The following is a 24,553-nucleotide window of genomic DNA, read 5'->3' as shown; positions in this document are numbered from 1 at the left end:
TGTATGGCATTGTGCATTTGGTTCTATTTCTTTATGAGTTAAAATATAATTTATTGTCCCGATCTGGTGAAATATTAGCTAAATTGTTTTATACCTATACCTAGCTTCTTTATAAAGTAATAAGAAATATAACTGGATCTTAAGACCCTGTAAATTAACAAAATCTGAATGAATTAAGTATAACTTCCTTAATATAAGTTTAATTATAGCACATCTAAGCTTGGCATCATTCCCTCCTTTGTCCTATCATTGAACATTATTAGTTTGAAGATGATGTGGAAGAAAGGTGATGTTCTCACCAATTTCCCTTTACAGCAGGCTCTCATCTTTTGAAAGATGACAACAAGTTTAGTGTTGGTCCATAACTGCTTCTAGAACTTATTTATAAGCCAAGCTCAGAGGCCTCTCCATCCCAGTTTCAAATAAACATACTTTTTCTCATCTCTGACTGCAGACTCCAGTTACTTTCATTTTACCATGCATATAGGGGGTGGGCAATGTAGTTGGTTTGAAATTATATAAATACAATATTTATTGACAACATGAACTTTAAATTGAATCATAAATAGTCCACCCCAATCCACCCCAATTCTGTTCTCAGATTGTGTATATGTCTGTAAGGACACTTAAGTGGACTATACTGAAAACATAGCTTTCATTTTCCATATTTTTTCTCTACCAACCAGTGATTTACAAAGTGACTTTATCCTTAATGCTTCGTATTTGGAAACAAAACAAACACACACTGAAAAACCTAACCACTTTTAGCATAATGAACTGACAATATGTTATATAGCAGATAAAATAATGCATAGACAGATTTCAAGTCCTCTATATGCCACCTTACCGATAAAAGGGAAGTTTGTACATTGTATTGCAATAAATAACCTCTTCCCACTCTGTTGGCTATTATCAGGGCTCACTGGGGGATATTTCTAGCAAGGCACCATATGCTGCTCTCCTTTATATTACACACTAGAGCATAGAAGCAATACATCCCATCCTATTAAAGAATATATGAAGATTTATTGGAGTAGAATTTACTGTTTCATTTGGTTTAAATCAAATTCATGAGATTTTCCAACCTTGCTAATTACTTTGGGAAATATGAGGAAAAAGTTCTCATTTTTTATTTTAGAGAGGTCAACTTATTCTGGCTTGAGATATTTCTCAAGCTTTTTTTTTTAGCAACAGGAACTTGGTGTTCCATTAGCATAATTATATGCATTCTTCAAGCCTCAAGGAGGACTTTGATACACTGAAATTTTAACTGTGTCTGACTACTCATTCAAAAATAATTTCTCAGAAAAAAAATCCTAGAGAATCAACAAAGTTATGTGTCATACTGAGGATTAAGGACAGTGAAAATGTCTGTTCTGTGATAAATTTCTTTCTTTCTTTAAAATAGAAACCTCTGATGATGTGATTTTGAAATAAGAAAATAAGGCTTAGAAACAAGAAGTCATACATAGTTAACCTCTATGATCACCAATAACTCACAAACCATATTAGTCTTGAGAACAATCATATAAAGTTTAGCAAATTGCATGAATGTTGGATAAGAAAGATATATCCATTTCTAATGTAAACAGAACCTGAACAATTTTTAACACACATTTTCTTTTCTATATTCATGCCTGTTGTTTTAGATATTTATGAGTGAGGAATAGTATTTTTTAATAGCAAAAATAACCACTCTATTGGCAAGTGTGAAAACATTACTGATTTATAGGCAACATATTGAGCTATAATTTTAACTCTATCTACTGTCTCTATGGGAGAAACTCACTGAGTTTTGTTACTTCCTTAAAAAAGATATATCCTTAAAAAAAAACAAGGAATAAAAATCTATGCAGTTTTATTACCTTGGTTTGATATTACTGGAATTGTGTTTCAAGATCTTTGAATTTTTGTTTCTGTTTTTGCAGTTTTCTTAAGCTTATGGTTGGTTTCTCAATTCTTTATTTTTCTGTAATGATCATCACTGTAAGTGTGTACATATGAATTAAAGGAACCTGTGGTATTCTCACTCAGTAATTAAAAAACATGAATATGAAAAATATGAAATTCTTTACTATTTGCATTTCTTGATTTTATTTTTTTTTTTTTTTTTTTTTTTTTCTTTTTTTAATTATATGCATTCATACATATTATTTTTTGATACAACTGATAATTTAAAATACAAAAGAGAATATTTTTCTAAAATTATTTTAAGAAATGGAATTAGTTGAATAAATATTAACTTAAGTAAATATATAAATAAGCATACTAATGTGGAAAATCATATGTGACACAAGATTGAAGATTATTATAAAATATTACACATTTTAGTATAGTACACACTAAATATATTTAAAAGAATGTACAATCAATAAGATGAAAAAGAGAAAATGCAAATATGTTCAGGTAGACCAAATTTTATTGATTTATTTCTGTGTATTGATTTAACACAGTTTGAGAGAGAGAGGGGGGGGAAGTCATCAATTTCTGTTGTTCCACTTAGTTATGCATTTATTGGTTGATTCCTGTATGAAGCCTGACCAGGGATCCAATTTGCAACCTTGGCGTATGGGGACCATTCTCTAACCAAATGAGTTATGCAGCCAGGGACTGAACTAAATTTAAAATATCTTTAAAATTATGGAGAGAGAATAATGTTCAAGATGAGAAAACCAGGGAAGAGATGGAAAATAAAAAATGTATGTATAAAAAGAGCAATCTCTGAGCCAAACATTGTACTTGAAACTTTTATATGTTATCTCATTTAATCTTCATAAAAATACTTTAAAGTGCATACCAATCTCACCACTTCACTCAAGGGAAACTGAAAATTGCACAACATAAAGGCCCCTTTTGATCTGTTCAGGACAGAGGAGGACAAGAAAGGGAGAGGTTTGCCTATGGGCCTAGAGAGATGTTACGTGCAATAACTTTGAGGAGGAATGCCTTTTCAACTTCTTTTCTAAATCTTTTCCTTTAAAAAAATTTCCCTCTGAAAACACAACTTGAAAAACACTAATAAAAAGAAACAGGCAAACAGATGAGTTCAGGAAGTTAACAGAAGCTAGATGTTTAAAATAATCAATAAACATTGATAGAGCCACAGATCATCCCACGGTACAAAGTTACCCAATGTTCTGCTTCAAGTTGCTGTGTAACCAACAACACCAGGGCCTTCTTATGGAATGTGGGTGGAAGCAGATCATAGGCATCAGAAGCTGGCAAACTATTACCCAATTGGCCTGTTTTTGTAAGTACAGTCCTTTTTTAAAAAATTATTTAGTTATTTTTCAAGTACAGTTTTCTGTCTATTTCTCCCATCTCAGCCCACCCCGCCCCATGCTCCCCACCTCTCTCCCATTTCTACCCCCCTTAGTTATTCTCCCTGTGTCCTTTATACTTGTTCCTCTAAATCCCTCACATTTTTCCCCTTAAATTCCCTCCCCTCTCCCCTGTGGTTGCTGTCCCCTTGTTCTCTATTTCAGTGTCTTTGTTTTTATTTTGCTTGCTTGTTTGTTTTGTTGTTTAGGTTCCTGTTAAAGGTGAGATCATATGGTATTTGTCTTTCAACCCTTGGATTATTTCACTCAACATAATGCTCTCCAGTTCCATCCATGTTGTTACAAAGAGTAGCAGCTCCTTCTTTCTCTCTGCTGCATAGAATTTCATTGTGTTTATGTACCACAATTTTTGGATCCATTCATTTACTGACGGGCACCTAGGTTGCTTCCAACTCTTGGCTATTGTAAATTATGCTGCTATGAACATTGTGGTGCATAGGTTCTTTGAAATTGATGTTTTAGGGTTCTTAGGATATAATCCTAGCAGGAGAATTGCTGGGTCAAAAGGCAGGTCGATTTTAATTTTTCTGAGAAAATTCCATACTGTTTTCCATAATGGTTGTACCAGTCTGCAATCCCACCAACAGTAAACTAATTTTCCCCACAACCTCTCCAACATTTGTTGTTTGTTGCTTTTTTTATGATAGCCATCCTGACGGGTGTAAAGTGGTATCTCATTGTGGTTTTAATTTGCATCTCTCTGATAGCTAACGATATTGAGCATCTCTTCATGTATCTCTGGATCTTCTGTATGTCCACCTTGGAGAAGTGTCTGTTCAAGTCCTTTTCCCATTTTTTAATTGGGTTGGTTGTCTTCTTAGAGTGGAGTCATGTAAGTTCTTTGTATATTTTGGAGATTAAACCTTTGTCTGAGGTATCATTGGCAAATATGTTTTCCCATACAGTTGGTTGTCTTTTTAATTTAATACTGTTTTCTTTAGCCTCACAGAAGCTTTTTATTTTGATGAGATCCCATTTGTTTATTCTTTCCTTTATATTCCTTGCTCTAGGGGACATATCAGCAAAGATGTTGCTACATGAAATTTCTGAGATTTTCTTGCCAATGTTCTCCTCTAGGACTTTAATGGTTTCAAGGATTATATTTAAGTCTTTTACACAACTTGAATTTATTTTTGTGTATGGTGTAAGTCTGTGCTCAAGTCTTATTAGAATACAATTATATCCATTGTCAATGGCTTTCTTTGCATAAGAAAGGCCAAACTGAATAATTAAGGCCAAGACCACAGAGCTGACATTAACAAAAATATTAATTTGAGAATATTCTTTCTACTTTAGGTAGACCTGTATTGCTATGAACTTCACTCCCAAGACAGCCTTTGCTGTGTCCCATAGGTTTTTGGTTGTTGTGTGTTCATTTTCATTTGTTTCCATATACACTTCAGTTTCATCTTTGATCTGGTTGTTAGCCCATTCATTATTTAATAACATGTCATTCAGTTTCCATGTATTTGAATGTTTTTTTTTTTAGTTTTCTTTCCTTGAATTAGTTTTTAGTTTTAAGGCATATGATCTGAAAAGATGCTTGGTATGATTTCCTTTTTGTTGAATTTGTTAAGTCTTGTTTTGTCTCCTACTTTGTGAACTATTTTTGAAAATAATCTATGAGCCATGTACATTTGAAAACAATGTATACTTTGCTTCTTTCAAGTGGTATGCTCTATAAATATCAATTAAGTTCACTTGATCTACAGTGTCATTCACTTATAACATATACCAGAATAAACTCGAAATGGATAAAAGACCTAAATATAAGTTGAGATATCATAAAAGTCCTAGTGGAAAACATATGTAGTAGACTTTTAGATATCCCATGTAGCAATACTTTTGCTGACATTTCTCCTAGGGCAAGAGAAATAAAGGAAAAGATAAACAAATTTGTCTACATCAAATTAAACAGCTTCTGCACAGCTAAAAATCCATCATCAGAATGTAAAAGGAACCAGCTGTATGGGAGAACATATTTTCCAATGATATGTAGGAAAAGGGTTTAGTCTCCAAAATATAAAAAGAACTTATATGACTCAACACCAGGAAGTCAAACAACCCAATTTAAAAAATGGGAAAAGTACATGAATAGAGAATAGACCCTTCTCCAAGAAGGATACATAGATGGCCCATAGACATATGAAAAGATGCTCAACTTCATTAACCATCAGAGATATGCAAGTTAAAACCACAATGAAATATTACCTCATACCTGTCAGAATCACTATAATTAATAAATCAATAAAGAAGGGCTGGAGAGGACATGGAGAAATGGGAACCCTTTTGCACTGTTGGTGGGAATGCAGAATGGCACAACCACTATGGAAAAGAGTATGGAATTGTTGGGAACTGCTCTGCCTGGTTTCGGGAATTGTAACTACCCTGCATGACTAAGGATGAGTGAGTGACCTCTGGAATGCGAGCCACTAAGGAGACAAAGCTTGTCTCAGGTAGCAAATGTTACCTTGGTTTCCTCCTTACCCCCAAATCATGGTCGAAAGTCCATAACAGGTAAGTCTCCTCACAGAGAGGGGAAACCTAAGCCAGACTCGATCACTTGGGAGGCTATCATGGAAGGACTCAGGGGGGCTGCAACAAAGAGCGAGCAATGGACGCTTGCCCCCTGGCTATGTGACATAGCCCAAGTCTCTATGTCCTCTGGGAGAAGCACTTCCTGGCTCTAATCCACTTAAGCCTGAAAACCTGATATGAAGGGGTACAGCTCTTTGCCTCGCTAGAAAGGATCCCTGGGAGAAATCTGGCAGAAAGAATTCCTCAAAATCCTGTGAAACCTGCTTTGCTAAGAGTGCTTTCATTCATATATTAAAGGTCCGAGCAGGAAACCCTAAATTTTCTGCATACTCCCTTCCTGACAGACTCTGATTCAGACTAAGCCCTCAGAAATCTTTAAAATGTTATCTACTGTTTGATCCTTGCTGCCCTGTATTCCTGTGTATTACAACCCAATAAAACCCCCTGGAGGAAGGGGCTTGAGGCCTTTTTTCCTTGGAGAAACTGGCCACCTCTCCTCTCCAAGCAGATCAGGCCTTAGTAGTGTTTACTTTCATCTGTGGCAAACGGGGGGACTTGAGGAGAAAGTCATCCCCCCCATGGAATTTTCTCAAAAAAATTAAAAATGGAACTTTCATTTGACCCAGCAATTCTACTCTTGGGAATATACCCTAAATATAACAAAACACTAATTCAAGAGAACTTATGCACCCCTGTGTTCATAATAGTAATGTTCATAATAGCCAAGTGCTGAAAATAGCCTAAATGCCCATCATTAGATGAGTGGACTAAAAACTGTGGAACATTTACACACTGGAACACTGTACAGCATAGGGAAAGAAGGCATTCTTACCTTTTACACAGAATGGGTGGAAATGGAGACTATTATATTAAGTGAAGTAAGCCAGTTGGTGAAAGATGAATACTATATGATGTCACTTATGAGAGGAATCTAGAGAACAAAATATGTAATGAGGAAAATAAAACAAAAGACATGGAAACATGGAATAGACTGAGAGCTGTGAGAGGGCAGGAAGGGGGGATGGTGGAAAGAAGAAGGAATCAGTCAAAGAACATGCATGAATGGCCCATAGACATGGACAACAGTGTGGGGATTGACTATGGAATCAAGGGGTGTGTTGAGCAAAGAGGGAAGAAGGGGGGAAATTTAGGACAACTATAACAAATTAACAGTAATCCTATAAATAAATAAATAAATAAATAAATAAATAAATAAATAAATAAATGATATATATTAACTTAAAATATATTTACTATTTAGCTAATTAAAGGGAAAGTTTGCCAATTCTTCTATCGATGGCTGCTTGGAAAGTCTCAAAATAATATTAGGTTGTTCATTGCTTTGATTCTGCACTCTTAATGTTGATAACACTGCCAGTGTGGAAACGCAAAATAATTACCTTCTGGAATTAGTATTATTATTATTCTTCATTCGAGGATGTGTTTATTGATTTTATTTCTTTTTAAAATTTATTTATTTTTTATTGTTGTTCAAGTAGTGTCACCATTTTCTCTCCACCACACGCTGTCACTCCGCTCATCCCCTCCTTCCACCCTTGATCCTTCCTCCTTTGGCTTTGCCTATGTGTCCTATATACAGATTCCTTGATAGCCCTTCAGCTATTCTCCTCTATTACTGCTCTCTCCAACCCTGGTTACTGTCAGTTTGTTCTTTTTTTCAATGTCTCTGGTTATATTTTGCTTGCTTGTTTATTTTGTTGATTAGGTTCCACTTATAGGTGAGTCATATGGCATTTATCTTTCACTGCCTGGCTTATTTCACTTAGATTAATGCTCTTCAGTTCCATCCATGCTGTCGCAAAGGGTAGGAGCTCCTTCTTTCTTTCTGCTGCATTGTATTCCGTTGTGTATATATTTGCAAATGATACCTTGGACAAGGGCTTAATCTCCAAAATATATAAAGAACTCATGCAACTACACTCCAGAAAGACAAACAACCAAATTAAATAATGGGCAAAGGACCTGAACAGAAACTTCTCCAGGGAGGACACACAGAGGGCCCAGAGACATATGAAAGGATGCTCAGCATCGCTGGCCATCAGAGAGATGCAAATTAAAACCACAGTGAAATACCACCTCACACAGGTCAGAATGGCCATCATAAACAAATCAACAAAAAAGTGTTGTAGAGGATGTAGAGTAAAGGGAACCCTAGTGCACTGTTACTCAGAATGCAGACTGGTACAGCCACTGTGGAAAACAGTATGGAATTTCCTCAGAAAACTAAAAAAGGAACTGCCTTTTGACCTGGCAATTCCACTACTGGGATTATACCTTAAGGATCCTGAAATACCAATTCAAAAGAACCTATGCACCCCAATGTTCATAGCAGCACAATTTACAATAGCCAAGTGCTGGAAACAACCTAAGTACCCATCAGTAAATGAGTGGATAAAAATAAAATAAATAAACAAAAATAAAACTATGGTACATTAACACAATGCTTACTGATTTGAATGGGGGGGGAGAGAGAGAAATATCAATGTGAGAGAGAAACATCAGTTGATGGACTCCCATAGTGCCCTGATTGGGGGTCAAACCAGCAAACTAAGCCTGCCAGGAATTGAATCTGCAACATTTGGTGCACAGAATGGTACTCCAAACAACTGAACCACCAGGCCATGGCTAAAATTATTTTTTTAATCTTGCAAAATTACTTTTGAAAGGTAATATTTTAAATAAAATAAAATTTCTTTCTCTATTCTCCCCAATTTGTTCTTAAAAATAAGTAAAGCACATATTACCAGAATGTGGTTACCCTATCAAAAAATATTCTACTTACTTTGGGATCATTTGAAAGAAATTCTTGAGTGGTACAAATATTTGCTTGGAAATGTTCATTTAAACTGCCAAAGCTGTATAACAACAAAAGCCCATACCACCATAGGGTTTTGATTAAATTGTGCAAGATAAATTTACTTATGCTGTACATTCGAGAATCTTCAGAGAACATAATCAATGCAAATACATATAAAGATGGGTCTCAAATCTTTTCAACAATGGAGGAGAGATGGTGACTTTTAAAAGGGTTAAAAGTTAAATTTGAAATTCTTTGGTATTTATATTTTAAACTAGAAGTATTATCAGAGCAAGCAGGCAAAGTATTTCAATATCAGCAGTATTATTATTACTTTGATTAATATTACAAATGGAGGTGGTGGAAGTACTGAAGATCTTTGTTTAGCCAAATTCTAAATGTTAGTCTATTCTTGATGTCAGATCTGCCATGCAATTTGTGACCATTTGTGGTCATTCCTGATGTTACTAAAATAAATTAACATTTTAACAGTTCAAGGTCATTGTTTAATAACATGTTATTAGCTTCCATGTCTTCTGTGTTTTTCAGTGTTCTTCTTGAGATTGCTTTCTGGTTTCACAACATTGTGATCAGAGGAGATGCTTGATATGATCTCCATCTTCTTAAATTTATGAGACTTGTTTTGTGTCCTAACATGTAGTCTATTCTAGAAAACATTCCAGGTGTACTTGAAAACTATATATACTCTGCTGCTTTGGGGTGAAGTACTCTGAACATAATCAGTTAAATCCATTTGATCTAGCTTGTCTTTTAAGGCTGCTGCTTCCTTGTTCATTTTCTGTCTAGAGATCTATCCACTGAAGTCAATGGGGTGTTAGAAGCCCGAACTATGACTGTATATTTCTCTCAATCTCTCCCTTTATGTCCATCAAGGTTTTCTTTACATTTTAGGTACTCCTAATGTTGGGTGTGTAAACATTTACTAGGGTTATATTCTCTTATTGGATTGTTCCCTTTATCATTATGTACTTTCCTTCTTTGTATCTTACAATAGCCTTGGTTTTAAAGTCTATTTTGTCAGATATAAGTACTGCTACCCCAGCTTTTTTTACCCTTTCCATTTGCATGAAATATCTTTTCCATCCCTTTACTTTTAGTCTGTGTGCATATTTCAATCTAAGATAGGTCTCTTGGAGGCAGCATATGTATGGGTCTTGTTTTTCATCCTTTCAGCTACACTCTTCTTTGGTTGGAGCATTTATGCCATTTACATTTAGGATATGCATTTAGTTCCATTGTATTCTTAGACTAATTTCTTCTGTGTTCTTTTTTACTTCTTCTTTTTAAAGCGAACCCTTTAATATTTGTTATAGTAGTGGTTTGGTGTTAAAAAACTCCTTTAACTTTTTCTTGTCTGGGAAGTCCCTTATTTCTCCTATCAGTCAACAGTGAAAACAAGAAAAAAATTAAAAATTACTTTGAAATAAAGGAAAATGAGGACACCGCAGTCCAAAATCTGTGGGACACTGGGAAAGAAATCCAAAAATAGACATTCATAGCATTACAGGCCTATCTCAAAAAAGAAGAAAAAGCTCAAATAAACAATGTCACTTCACACTTAAAGGAATTTGAGAAAGAATAGCAAACACATCCCAAACTGAGTAGATGGAAGGAAATAATAAGATCAGAGCAGAAATACACAAAATTGATATAAAAGATCAATAAATCCAAGAGCTGTTTTTTGAAATGATAAACAAGGTTGACAAACCTTAACCGGACTCATAAAGAAAAAAATAACAAACCCAAATAAATAAAATTAGAAATGAAAGGGGAGAAATAAAAACTGACACCAAAAATATATAAAAGATTACAATAAAATATTATGAACAACTATATGCCAACAAACCAGACAACTTGAATGAGATGAATAGATTCCTACAAACACAAAATCTTACAAAACTAAATCAGGAAGAATCAGAGAACCTGAATATGCAGGTTACACCTAGTGAAATTGAAGCAGTGATCGAACAACTCAAAGCAAATAAAACCCATGAACCAGATAGCTTCACAGGTAAAATTTACTAAACATTTCGAGAAGAACTGACACCTCCCCTCACACTATTTCATAAAATTCAAGAGAAAGGGAGGCTTCCAACTAACTTTATGAGTCCAGCATTATCCTAATTCTAAAACCAGATAAAAACACTACAAAGAAAAAATTATAGGCCAATCTCCCTGATGAAAATTGATGCTAAAATCCTCAAAAAATATTGGCAAACTCAATAGAAGCAATGCATAAAAAAGATCATACATTATAATCAAATGAGATTTGATCATGGTCGAGAATGCAAGGTTGGTACAACATTCACAAACCAATAAATGTGGTTCAACACATAAGTAAGATGAAGGATAAAAATCACATGATCATATCAATGGATGCAGGAAAAGCATTGGTTAAAATACAGCAGCCATTTATGATAAAAACTCTCAGCATAGTGGGATTAGAGGGAACATACCTAAATATAATAATGACCACATATGACAAGCCCACTTCCAACCTCACACTCAAGGGGCAAAAAGTACAAGCATTTCTTTTGAGATCAGGAGCAAGACAGGGATGTGTGCTTTCATCTCTCTTATTCAACATAGAAGTGGAAGTCCTAGCCATAGCAATTAGACAAGAGGAAAATATAAAAAACATCCATATTAAAAAGGAAGAAGTAAAACTGTAATTATTTGCAGATGACATAATACTGTATATAGAGAACTTCAAAGATTCCATGAAGACATTACTAGTACTGATAAAGTCATCAGAGTAACAGGATGCAAAATTAATATCCAAAAAATGCCATTATTGGCATATACAAAATACCAATAATGAACTAAGAGAAAAAGAACTTAAGAAAATAATCCCAATCACAATTGTCAAAAAAGAATAAAATATCTAGGAATAAACCTAACCAAGCATGTAAAAGACCTATACTCAAAAAATTATAACACTGAAGAAACAAATTAAAGAAGATATGAATAAGCGGAAGCACATACCATATTCATGGATAAGAAGAATTAACACTTTTTAAATGTCCATATTACCCAAAACAATCTATACATTCAATGCAATTACTGTCAAGATTCCAATGATATATTTCACAGAACTAGAATCAATATTTCAAAAACTGATATGGAACCATGAAAGGCTCTGCATAGCAACAGTGACCCTGAGAAAGAACAAAGTTAGAAGAATCACACTACTTAATATCAAATTACATTATAAGGCCATAGTAATCAAAACAGCATGGTAGTAGCATAAAAGCAGACACATAGACCAATTGAGCAGAACTCAATATGTTGCTATATATATCAATATATATCAATACTTGATATATATTGCTATATCATGTATAGCAATATTTTATCAGATATATCTCTCCAGGCAAAATAAACAAAAGAAAAAAATAAACAAATGGGACTACATCAATCTAAAAAGGTTTTGCATAGCAGAAGAAATCATCAACAAACTGAAAAGACAACCCACAGAATGTGAGAACATATTTGCCATATATCTGAAAAAGAGTTAATATTAAAAATTTGTAAAGAACTTAGAAATTTCAACACCAAAAATAAAACAAAAATCCAACTAAAAAATGGGCTAAGGTCCTGAACAGATACTTTTAGAAAGAGGATATACACATGAGCAATAGACATATGAAAAGATATCTGTTCAATGTCACTAATCATCAAAGAAATGGAAATTAAAACCACAATGAGATATCATTTTATACCTGGAAGAATGGCCATCATCAACAAATCAACAAACAACAAGCACAAAGTGAGGATGTGGAGAAGGTGACTTTTTGCACTTGGTGGGAGTGCAGACTGGTGAAGCCACTGTGGAAAGAAGTATGAAGTCAACATTTGACATAGCTTCTCCTCTAACATTGAGGAATAATGGCTCAGCAACTTTATCAGCATTTAGGCACATGGTTATTATTATTGCAACCAACATAATTAATACCTGACATTTCCTTTGATAAATATGAACAAATTATCAAATTGTATGCATGAAGTTGATGATGAACTGTGACATGTTGAGCTATATGCATTTCAGTTACCTAGGTTTTAGGGCCAAGTCAACTGGTTGTTGAATTACAGTTGATTCCAGTTACAGTTGATATGTGACATATCAACATATCTGGGCCAAACATACTGTCTTTTGTAACACTTTGTACTTTTATAAAATCAGTACTTTGGTCCTTGAAATGAGTATGAACTAATAATTTAATCACAGTTGTTCTTACTTATTATTTCCATATGTTACATTAGAAGTTTAGCATGTCTGAGCCTTATATAGTTCAACTCCAAAAATGGATGCACATATCTAAAGAATAAGAATGTTTGGATGTGTGATTTAAATTTATATATATACTGTTCTTAGCACACAATGGTATAAAATGAACAGCATAATTATTATCACCATCATCATTATTATGAATAATGAAGAATTATACAAGTTGAGAGAGATGTGAGTACTATTAAAATTTTCCAAACCTGGAAGATAATGAAGAAGATTATTTTCTTTGGCTAAACAAATATATACATCCACCACCCTTCTCCCTTTTTATCTCTAGAAAAGAGGCTAGAAGATGAAAAGTCTCACTCTCTTTGCCTCTTTTACATCTGATACAGTTCTGAATGAGGTAAATCAGAAGTATGTCTTATTTATTTATTTATCTATTTATCTATCTATCTATCTATTTATTTATTTATTCACTTTTTCTTTTCTAACAAAGAGCAGAGAATGCTGGCACCTTGACTTCCTATTCTTTGCTTTAGAATTCCAATATTACTGGAACTTCAGCTACCACCGTAAGACTATAATGTAAGATACATGAAGACCAAGAGAATTTGTGAGTACCAAAATAAATTTTGTATATGTGTGCATATACACACAAATTTTTATTAAGTGTTTATGTGTTTTAATGATTGAATATGTTAACAAATGCATATCATATGTCTATAACACATGAATGCAAGTTACAAACATAAAAGGAATTAGTCTCATGTATTAGTCTCATTACTTAGAGATGTTCAATGTGTGTTTTTAGTAAAAATAAGTTTCAGACTGTAAGATTACATTTAAACAACAGAAAGTCATTTGATCAATTAGACAAAAAAATCTGAAAGCATATATTTGAGCTAGTATAAGTATATATAGTTGTGTATATACACAATTATTTATATATCAGATCTTTAAAATTTTATATTTGATATAAAGCTGAAGGGGGTGAAGATGAGAGAGTAAAGAAATGACAAACTTTTTTATTATACATTTTCATATTGTTATACTTGGTAACATGTATATGGACTATTATTATAGGAATGACTAATAAACTCTTGTGAATTATATTAAACTTCATATTCAATAAAAATATTAAGAACTTAGAAATGAAACTACATGAGGGAGAAGCAACTGAGTTTAGAAAATGTACTATAGGCTTAATTGTATTCAATTCAATATGTCACTAGCTAACCATGTTTTATAATTTTACTGTAAATTAAATTTTGTTTATTGAAAGTACCATGATAAATGGTACAGTTAAAAAAATTCTGTAAAGACAAAAGTAACCATTTAAGGGCACAGCAGTTGAAGTGCTTTTAACTTTTAAAGTGCAAAGTTAAATAATAAAATGTAAATGAGGTTGTTTTCCATTTTCCGGGTAAATATCAGTTTAAAATTTGACTATAATTTAGTAATAATATAAATTAGTCAAGAGAGCACCTCTAAGTCTTGTAGATGAAGCCACCTTCAATATTTGAATCTTTCTGACTTTAGATATGACAGTGAATTTCATGACATAAACTGACCTTTTAATTCCACTGAGTTTAATGACAATATTCTTGAATTTGATGCTCAAAACATAATTGTTTGTTTTAAAAGTAATTTTCATCTGTGTCCATCCAAAGTAAACACTTTTTTTTTAAAAAGAAATCTGTTAAAGCTATTTGTTGGAGTGTTTTTGAATTGAGACTAAACACTATTGGTAAGGTAGAGTTACAGTCTTGGAAAATATATTTACTAATAAGGATACTTACACCATTTTAAATGTTAATGATAATCAGACTAGCTTGTTAAAAATAATTTTGATTCAATTTTGCTATAAAAAGTATTAAATATACAAAAAAAGTTTTATATAAACCTGGATTACATTTACATATAATATTTGAAGTGTTTAATATGTGCACATATCAATATTTCTAGTTAGAGACTATAAAACTTGATAATAGAAAAGTATGATTTTGTAATTATGTTAAGTAATAGCACAATGTTTAATAATAAGCTGTCATTTTAATTTATAAAAGTCACATTGAACTTCCAATGCTGTTTAGTATGGAGATGAATGTGACAAATTTCTGCCTTTGTGGAATAAACCGGCCAGTAAGCAAACAAACAAATCATCCAATTATATTTTCTGCTGCAGATTGATACATGTAAGGAAGGCTTAATTAATTGAATTATGGAAAAATTCAAGAGTTTCCTAGTTAAATGGAGAGTCATTGTGGAAAATACTGAGGAAAAACATTCAGGCAGTAGGTAGGTTCAGAATAGTACATGCATTAGAAAAGGGACTTTGTGTGGATGAAGAGAAGTCAGGAGCCTGCGGTAACTGAGGACTGTTAGAGTAAATAAAAATCTAATAGTGCCTTGGAGATAAAGCTAAATGTAAAAAAAAAAGAATATGTACATATGGACCAACAATTTTGCAGTTTAAACCCTGTCAGTGGCAAAGGAATTGTCTGAGAGTCAATTCAGTGATGAATCGATATAACCAATAATGCAGGCAGGGCTCCAACTCAGCTGGACGTTAGCTTGTGGCCACTATCCTCAAAATAAAAAAATTAACAACCTGTGGAAAAATAAAGTAAATTTTTACCTTAGACTCTAGTCTTCTTTTCTGCAAGGTCTGCAAAACACTGAAAAATTATGAAATATGCGAAAGAAGAAAATGTGTTCAAAAAGAAAAGGACAAAAAAGCAGCAGATAAGATTCACAACTGGTCTAGTTCCATGATAAAAAGCTATAAAAAAGTTTAAAAAACTCATAAATATAAGTTGAATGTAGAAAGAAGTAAAAATTAAGTGTAGAAATCAGCTCTGGCTGATGTGTCTCAGTGGATTGAGTGCTGGCCTGTGACCTAAAAGGATGCAGGTTCAATTCCCAGTCAGAGCACATGCCTGGGATTCAGGCCAGGTCCACAGCATGGGGTGAGCAAGCAGCAATCACACATTGTTGTTTCTCTCCCTCTCTTTTTCCCTCCATTTCCCTCTCTTTAAAAATAAATAAATAAATAATTTTTAAAGGAGTAGAACTCAATTAAGTAAAACAAATACCAACTATAGAGAAAACTAACAAATACAAAAATTGTTTGTGTAGATATTAGATTACTTAAATACCTGGAGACAAAAGTATAAATCAAAGAACATTCAAATTATCAACATCATGGATACAGAGGAGATACTATTGCATATTAAAAAGGATAACTATAGAAATGAAAATAAAGACTACAGTAAGATACAACAGTAAGATACGACCTGACCTCACACGTGTTAGAATGACTATTATCAGCAAGATAAGTAATAACAAGTGTCAAAGAGGTGGAGAGAAAAAGAAAACCTATTCACTGTTGATGGAAATGTAAAATGGTATACCCACCATGAAGAATGTTATGGAGAAGGGTCCCCTTTTGGCCAGGTGAAGAGACAGCCACTCGTTTGGGGCAGAGTGAGGACCTCTGCAGTCATGAAGGGAGAGCCACACGGTTTCAGCAGAGTGAGGACCCCCTCTTGGTGAGGTATAAGAGGGAGCCATGTGGTTTTGGCAGAGTGCAGACCCACTCTTTCCCAGGTGAAAGGGAAAACCACGTAGCTTTGCCAGAATGGAGATCCCTGCAGCCAGGTGAAGAAGAAAGCCACATGCTCTTGGTAGAGTGCAAACCCCTGCAGCTTTGGTAGAAGAGGCCCATGCGGCTTTGGGGTGCCCCCTTTGGTCAAGTGGCCTGGAAAGCAGGAGAGACTTTGATTGGAACTGGGTACAAAGAACTCTTGCCAGTGGACCATGAGAGGGTACCACAGTACTTTGAATTAACTAGAGGTCCTGCCTGACACAGCTGAGGATACTAGTGGCCTGAAACAGAGATGTGTGCTCTTTTCCTGATTTATGGTTGACTTTTTCATAGTAAATGGAAACTCTGGCAGGTTTGAATCAAGAATTCAGAATTATCACATTGGCTTCTTCACCAGAGATCCCTGAGTGGCTTTTGATGAAAAAAGAGGACTTCTGCCAAGATGGAGGCGTAGGTGGGGATACTTTTCGTCCTCGTACAACCGAATCTAAAGACAACAAAGTTTTAATAATAATAAACACTCAGCTAAACCAGTGAGAGGGGTGAAACCAACAGTGGAGCCAGTTCAGCAAAAAAGATCCAGGTGGTGCACAGGCATCTGGGGGCTTGGATCCCAGGTGCGGGCTAGCTATGGGCGGAAGCCAGGGAAGAGGCGCTGCTGGCTGCCTGCAGTTGGTCACGCATTTTCACGCACATAAACCAGTGAAGAGGCGAGTGCTGAGACAGATCTCGCAGGCCCCAGCGACTGGCACAGAGTGAGAGACTCCCACATTTGCGCTCGGATAAGCAGGCTGGGGTGAGTGGAGAGGACCACCATTGTCCCTTTCTGACCCTGCCCCCACATACAGCGTCACAAACCAGTGACCTGGGTGCCCCTGCCCTGGTAAACAGCTAAGGCTCTGCTCCTCATACTTAATGGGCACAAACAGAACAAAACATGGCTCAAGAACAACTCAGAGCCCCAGAGCCGATAAATCTAAGTGATGAAGAAATAGCCAAACTTTCAGATGCACAGTACAAAACACTGGTGATCAGGATGCTCACAGAACTAGTTAATTATAGTCACAAATTAGAGCAACATATGAAGGCTAAACTAATTGAAATGAATGGAAATGCACAGGAAACCAATAGTAATGGAAAGGAAACTGGGACTCAAATCAAAGGAGTGGACCAGAAGGAGGAAAAAAATGACCAAACAGAAAAGGATGAAGAAACAAGAATTCAAAAAAAATGAGGAGAGGCTTAGGAACCTCCAGGACATCTTTAAATGTTCCAACGTCCGAATTATAGGGGTACCAGAAGGGGAAGAGGAACAGCCACAAGTGGAAAACTTATTTGAACAAATAATAAAGGAGAACTTCCCCAATCTGGCAAAGGAAATAGACTTCCAGGAAATCCAGGAAGCTCAGAGAGTCCCAAAGAAGTTGGACCCAAGAAGGAACATATCAAGGCACATCATCATTATATTAGCCAAGATTAAAATGAAGGAGAGAATCCTAGAAGCAGCAAGAGATAAGGGGACAGTCACCTACAAAGGAGTCCCCATCAGACTGTCAGCTGATTTCTCAAAAGAGACCTTACAGGCAAGAAGGGGCTGGAAAGAGGTATTCCAAGTCATGAAATTCAAAGACCTACAACCAAGATTGATCTATCCAGCAAAGTTTTCATTTAGAATAGAAGGACGGATAAAGTGCCTCTCAGATAAGATCAAATTCAAGGAGTTCATCACCACCAAGCCCTTATTATATGAAATGTTAAAGGGACTTATCTAAGAAAAAGAAGTTAAAAAAAACATGAACAGTGAAAGGACAGGAAACTCACAGTTATTAACAACCACACCTAAAACAAAAGCAAATTAAGAGGACAGCTAGATCAGGAATGAACCATAGAAATGAAGATCACATGGAGGGTTAGCAACAGGGGAGTGGGAGAAGGAGAAGGGGGGAGAAGGTACAGAAAATAAGTAGCATAGACAGTAGATAGAAAATAGATAGGGGGGAGGGTAAGAATAGTAGGGGAAATATAGAATCTAAAGAACTTGACACACGTGTTTATGAACTAAAGGGTGGAGAATGGTGGGGGAGGGGTGTGCAGGGTGGAGGGGAATGGAGGAGGGGAAATAGAACAAATGTAATGGCATAATCAATAAAAGAAAAAAGAAAGAAAAAGAATGTTATGGAGACTCCTCAAAAATTAAGAATAGAGTTATCATATGACCCAGCAATTCCTCTTCTAGGTATCTACTCAAAAGATTCAAAAAGATTTATTCATAAAATATGAGCACAATTATGTTCACTGCAGCATTATTCACAGTGGCTAAAACTTGGAAAGAACCAAATTGCTCTTCAATAGATATTTCGATAAAGAAGGTGTGGTACATATGTACTACATCTGAGTGGAATACTATACAGCTGTGAGAAAGGATGAATACTGGTATCTGCAACACCTGGAACTTGAGAATGTCATACTAGGTAAAATAATTCAAACAGAAAAACTCAAGAACCATATGATTTCATTCATGTGTGGGAAATACAACCTTTTGAAAGGAACAAATAAACAAAAAAGAAAAACAAACCAATACACGTGGAGACAGACACCAGTGTGATGGTTACCAGAGGGGAGGAGTTGGGAGTGGTCACACAATTAATATACAGATGATGTACCATAGAACTGTGCACTTGTAACCCATATGATTTTATTAATCAATATCACCTTAATAATTGTAATAGAAAAAAAATAAGTACAAGTATACCAATAAAGTGATAAATGAAATGATTTATACTAATAAACTCAATCTATTATGTAAAATAGGCAAATTACTAGAAAAATTCTTACAGAATCATAGAAAAGATAACATTGAAAATTCAAAATACCCTAAAGCTAAAGTAAAAATTAAAGTTATCATCATAAACCATCCCACACAAAAAACTAAGGTTGAAATACTTATCTAATTAATACTATCAAACATTAAAAAATATACATTTTGATAAAACTGTTTCAGAAAAATAAAGGAATAAACCAGTATCATGTGTTTCTTGACATCATGCTCTGAGAGGAGCATTATATATATATAATATATATATATACACACACACACACACACACACACACACACATATAATGATATGTATACCATTATGATATATATCATGATATATAATTATTATATCATATATCAATTATTATAAATGATATTATATATCATTTACGTATAAAGGATATATGATATCATTTATATAATATTTCCTCCAAAAATGTGTAACATGACTTCAACCATAAGGAATTATCAGATAAAGTCAAGTTGAAAGCCATTCTGCAAGAAAAAACAAATAGGCTATACTTTTACAATGTCAAGATCAAGAAAGACATAATGTTCCAGGTTAAATTAGATTAAAATTAAGTGACAATAAATATAGTACATGATTCTAGATGAAGAAAACAAATAGTTATTAAGGCTATTAATGGGACAATTGACAAACTATGAGAATAGACTGAGCTCAGATAATAACATTATGTATATGGCATAGTTCATAATTTTGGTAATTGCTCTGTGATCATGTAAAAGAATGTCCTTGATTATTGAATTTACAGACTGAATTATTTCAGGGTAAAGTGGCAGGTTATCTTAAATGATTCTGAAAAAATATATACAATGTATGAGAAGAAATGTGGAGAATTGATTAATCAGGATAAATGAGACTTTGAATGAGATTTGCAACTTTTCTGTAAATTAGAAAATACATCAAATAAATATTTAAGATGTACAATATATACAACTTATGAGAAGAGTTGTGGCGACTTGGAGAATCTGGATCAATGAATCACTGAGGCTGAACAACTTTCCTGTAAACTTGGAATTATGTAACATAAATATTAAAATGCAAATCAACTGTATTTCTAAGTAAAAGCAACAAATGAAATTAAAATTTAAAAATTATAATGTCAGGAACCATAAGACACTTAGAAAAACATTAAATAAAAGATGCACTGCACGATGTCTCCTATAAAACATATCACACTCAGTATCTTAAGATGCCAGTTCATTTCAAAGTAACCTACAGAAACAACCTTAGCCAAAATTCTGTCAGGCTTTTTTGTAGAATTTGAAAAATTAACTTTAAAACATATATGGGATGCAAAGGACCTAAAATAGCCACCAAAACTTTTTTGAAAAATAAGAACCAAGTTTGAGAAAGTGCATGATGTGACTTCAGGACTTACTGGTATTTTATATGGTATACTATACTAATTGAGATATGGGCAACGGACAGATAAATAAATCAAAGGAAGAAAATAGAAAATGTAGAAAACAACCCACAACTACATATTAAGCTGGTTTTCTAAAGCAATACCAATGCATATAAATAGATACTGGAAAATGTTTCTCTCAGGAGAGAGACTGACCTGATATATATGTATTTTAAGGTCACTATGTTAAGAATATGTTAAAATGATTTCTTTTATTACAAGTAATGGTAACTTAATTTAAATACTGTTTTCATAACATTTGGTAAGTAATGTATCTAAATGTGGCTAATTTTGAATGTGCTTGCACTGAATCAGAACTTATATAAACTGAAATTTCCATAAATGTAACTTCTTTAGTCAGGAGATTGCCATAAGTCCCAGCAAACATTATTTCTTAAGAAGCCAAATAAGATGAATGAGCATAAATGATATATAACTACAAAGTGGTATATAGCATTCATGGTCAGCTGTGGAGTTATTATGATCACGTGAATGTATTGTCATATGCAACATGCATGCAGGATGTACTAGTATAAACCAATTAAATATTAAATCAGTTCATCTTATATATTAGCATTGATACATAATTTGGCACAGACAGTAGGCATACATGATTCTAATTAAAACTGAAACACACTGATTTTATGATAGTTGTGGCTGAAGGACATCGGTTTCTCATTTTATTCTGAAAATTTCAAATCTGGGTCATTGCATTCAAGTCCCATCCTCTCAACATCTCATGAATGCAAGCTGAGCATCATATCCAGGAGGGTTTCTAGCAATTTGTTCCCAAATTCATGCTGCTTTGATCTTATTTTGATTTGGTTCCACAAATTTCAGTCCCCTTATTCAATCATTATTCATTCTTGCATGGAATTAATTTAGTTTCTGTCTCTTAACTCTCTGCTTCTCCAGGTTTTCTCTGTTTATCAGTGTGGATAATACTTTGTGGGGCATGAGGAGGCAAGACACCAAAAAGAACCCTAGTGAGACAGTAGTAAACTCAGAGTAACCATTGTCAAATTATAATTATTTATTTACTGGATATGTTGGGGGGTGACTGGGGCAGAGAAAAAGATGAAGAAATTGAATAGAAGTGGCAACTATTTAGAGATATGTCTTGAGGTTTACTGATTAAGTAAAAGCTGTACTCTTTTTAAGCAAATGTAATATTTTACCGATACAATGGAAAAAAATTCTGTAAAGACAAAAATAAGCATTTAAAAGTACAGCAGTTGAAGCTATAAATATTTGAATATAGCAACTATAATGTCGAAAGGGTAATTTTAAAATAAAAAACCCAATATATTTTCTCTTATCAAATTGACAATTCTAGCAGTGATGCAACTGTTGGCAAAGATGTAGTGAAATATACAGAGTCCCACATTTGCCGATGGGGTGTCAGTTGGCATGACCATTCTGAAAGGCAGTTAGTAATGTGCCATGAGAGTTCCTTAAATGCTTACTTGTACCATTTGTTCCACAAATTCTACTTCTAAGAATTGCCACTAAAAATGTAATCATAGAGGGTGGCACATCTGTGTGAGAGCATGTTCATTAGTGATTGTGTGTAGCAGCAAATGATAAAAACAAGTAAACAAACAAATAATAAACTCATGTAGCTATAAAGAATTAATGGTTGAGAAAATAATACTGTAACTTTATTATGAAACACTTTGTACTCATTAAAGCCTTTAATTGCTGAAGACTATTCACTTACATAGTGTTGGTCTTGATAAAGTGTTAAAAATATCTGTATATAGTACTAATGTGTTATATTAAAATACGGATTAAAAAGACTAAAAATTGATAACCTGAAAATGAAGAGTAGTCATTATTTTCTGTTTTTCTTAAACTTTACCTTAATTCAATTGGCAAAGATTGCTATTCTAACTTATATTCATTGCTTTATATAACTCCTGAATTTAGCACTGCCACGGCCTTCCATTAAATGACATTTCCCAGATTCCAGCTTTAATGTGATCAATTGTCCCAGATTCAGTCAAAAAGGCTATTAGACCATGTTTCCAATTGGAAATTCATGTGTGCTCACCAAGCTGTTCTCCCCTAACTGGCTAGGAGAGAAGGGACTGAGATGGCTACCCCAGGAAACGTACTGATGACTAGACCGTCCTCTTTACTGGGTTGCTTAGCTCCAGACTGTTAAAGAGAAAAAAAAAGTCTATGTTATTAAACCTTCTAGACTTTGAGCCTCTCTGTTATAGCATATGACATGTGGCATAATTAACAAATACATATAGTGTTCTTGTAAATACATTTTATAATAAAAGAACCAAGTAAATAACTGATCTTTATTGCATAAAAATGCATGATAATGTGCAAAAGCCATGAGCTACCTCTAGTAAACTATTGAACTTACAGTTTTCTCAAGCACTGATATATAAAATTTGTAAAGTGTTCATATGAAACATTTACCCAGAAGAGTTTCAAGAGCATAAAAGTAGGTTACACTTCTTGATCTATAGTAGAATTTTTCAACTTCCGCATGATTAATATTTTGAAAAAGATTGTTCTTTATTGTGAGAGGTTGCCCTGTGACCTGCAGGGTGTTTAGCAACATTCTTGGCTTCTGCCCACGAAATGCCAGTAGCAACCAAAAACAATCCAGATATTGTCAAATGTCCCTTGGAGGACAAAATTACCCCCTGTTGAGAACCACTAACCTAAATTAACCTCTCACTGTGATGCAGGGCATAACATAAAATAAAAGCACTGGGAACAATAGTATGGGAGCAATATTCATGAAGTGCCATGGGTCAGACAAAGTTTCTATCCTCGATCAAGTTCTAGCTAGGGTCCTCTGAATACTCTTCCCAACTAGGCCTTGACCTCCAGATTTCCATGTTTGTTTCTGATTGATTGTAACAAAAATGATTTTAGCCAAGATTTTCCACTTCAATATATGATCACCTCAATATTGCATTAAATCCCTTATCTTTCACCGCCCCTCACATAATATTGGATAAACATGGCCTGCCTTCAGCATGAGTCCTGTTACATCTGTTTAACCAGAAATTTTCCATTTACTAACCACCCAATCTGCTCCTTGGCTATAAATCCCTGCTTTTTCTTTTTATATTCAGAATTGAGCCCAGTTCTGCACTGACATCTTTTCTTCACCTTTCCAATAGTTTCTGAGTAAAATTTGTTTTCACCATTTTAACTGTTGTCCAAATCTGATTTTCCTTGACAGGTCCCCAGAGAGCTCATATAAATCAGAAAATTGTGTCAAATGGTGATTCCAGAATAGTTGAACAAAGAGTCAAAACTGAGTAGGATTCGGAGGAAGTATAATTACTTCAATTTGAGGTGCACTGTCTTTCAGATGTATGATTATCCTGCTGCTTGTTCATTTTGGGTGCTATACCCAAAGACCAGAATTTAAATATGTAATTTTAATTAATTTTAACATCAAATTATAATGTAGTCATAAGAAAACAATATAATTAAATGAATGCTATCCCACCTGATGTCCTTTAACTGCATCTATTTGCACACTTTCTAATGCCTAAACTATTTCACTGTGTCATCAAATAAATTCAACAACCTAGACACAGATATCATGTTACCGTTTTGGCCTAAACGAACTAAAACCACCCTGAGGAAATCAATCAAAACTCCTAAGATGTTTTTAATATGAAGCCACTAAAGCAAAGTTTTTTGTAGCAAACAAAATTGCTGGAAGCTTTTGGCTAATAACTGTTAAATACTTAATGACTCTTAAA

Source organism: Artibeus jamaicensis, unplaced genomic scaffold (genome assembly GCF_021234435.1).
Source record: "Artibeus jamaicensis isolate MK-2021 breed Jamaican fruit bat unplaced genomic scaffold, CSHL_Jam_final scaffold_474, whole genome shotgun sequence".
NCBI lineage: Eukaryota > Metazoa > Chordata > Mammalia > Chiroptera > Phyllostomidae > Artibeus > Artibeus jamaicensis.
Note: the sequence above shows the minus strand (reverse complement) of the source record.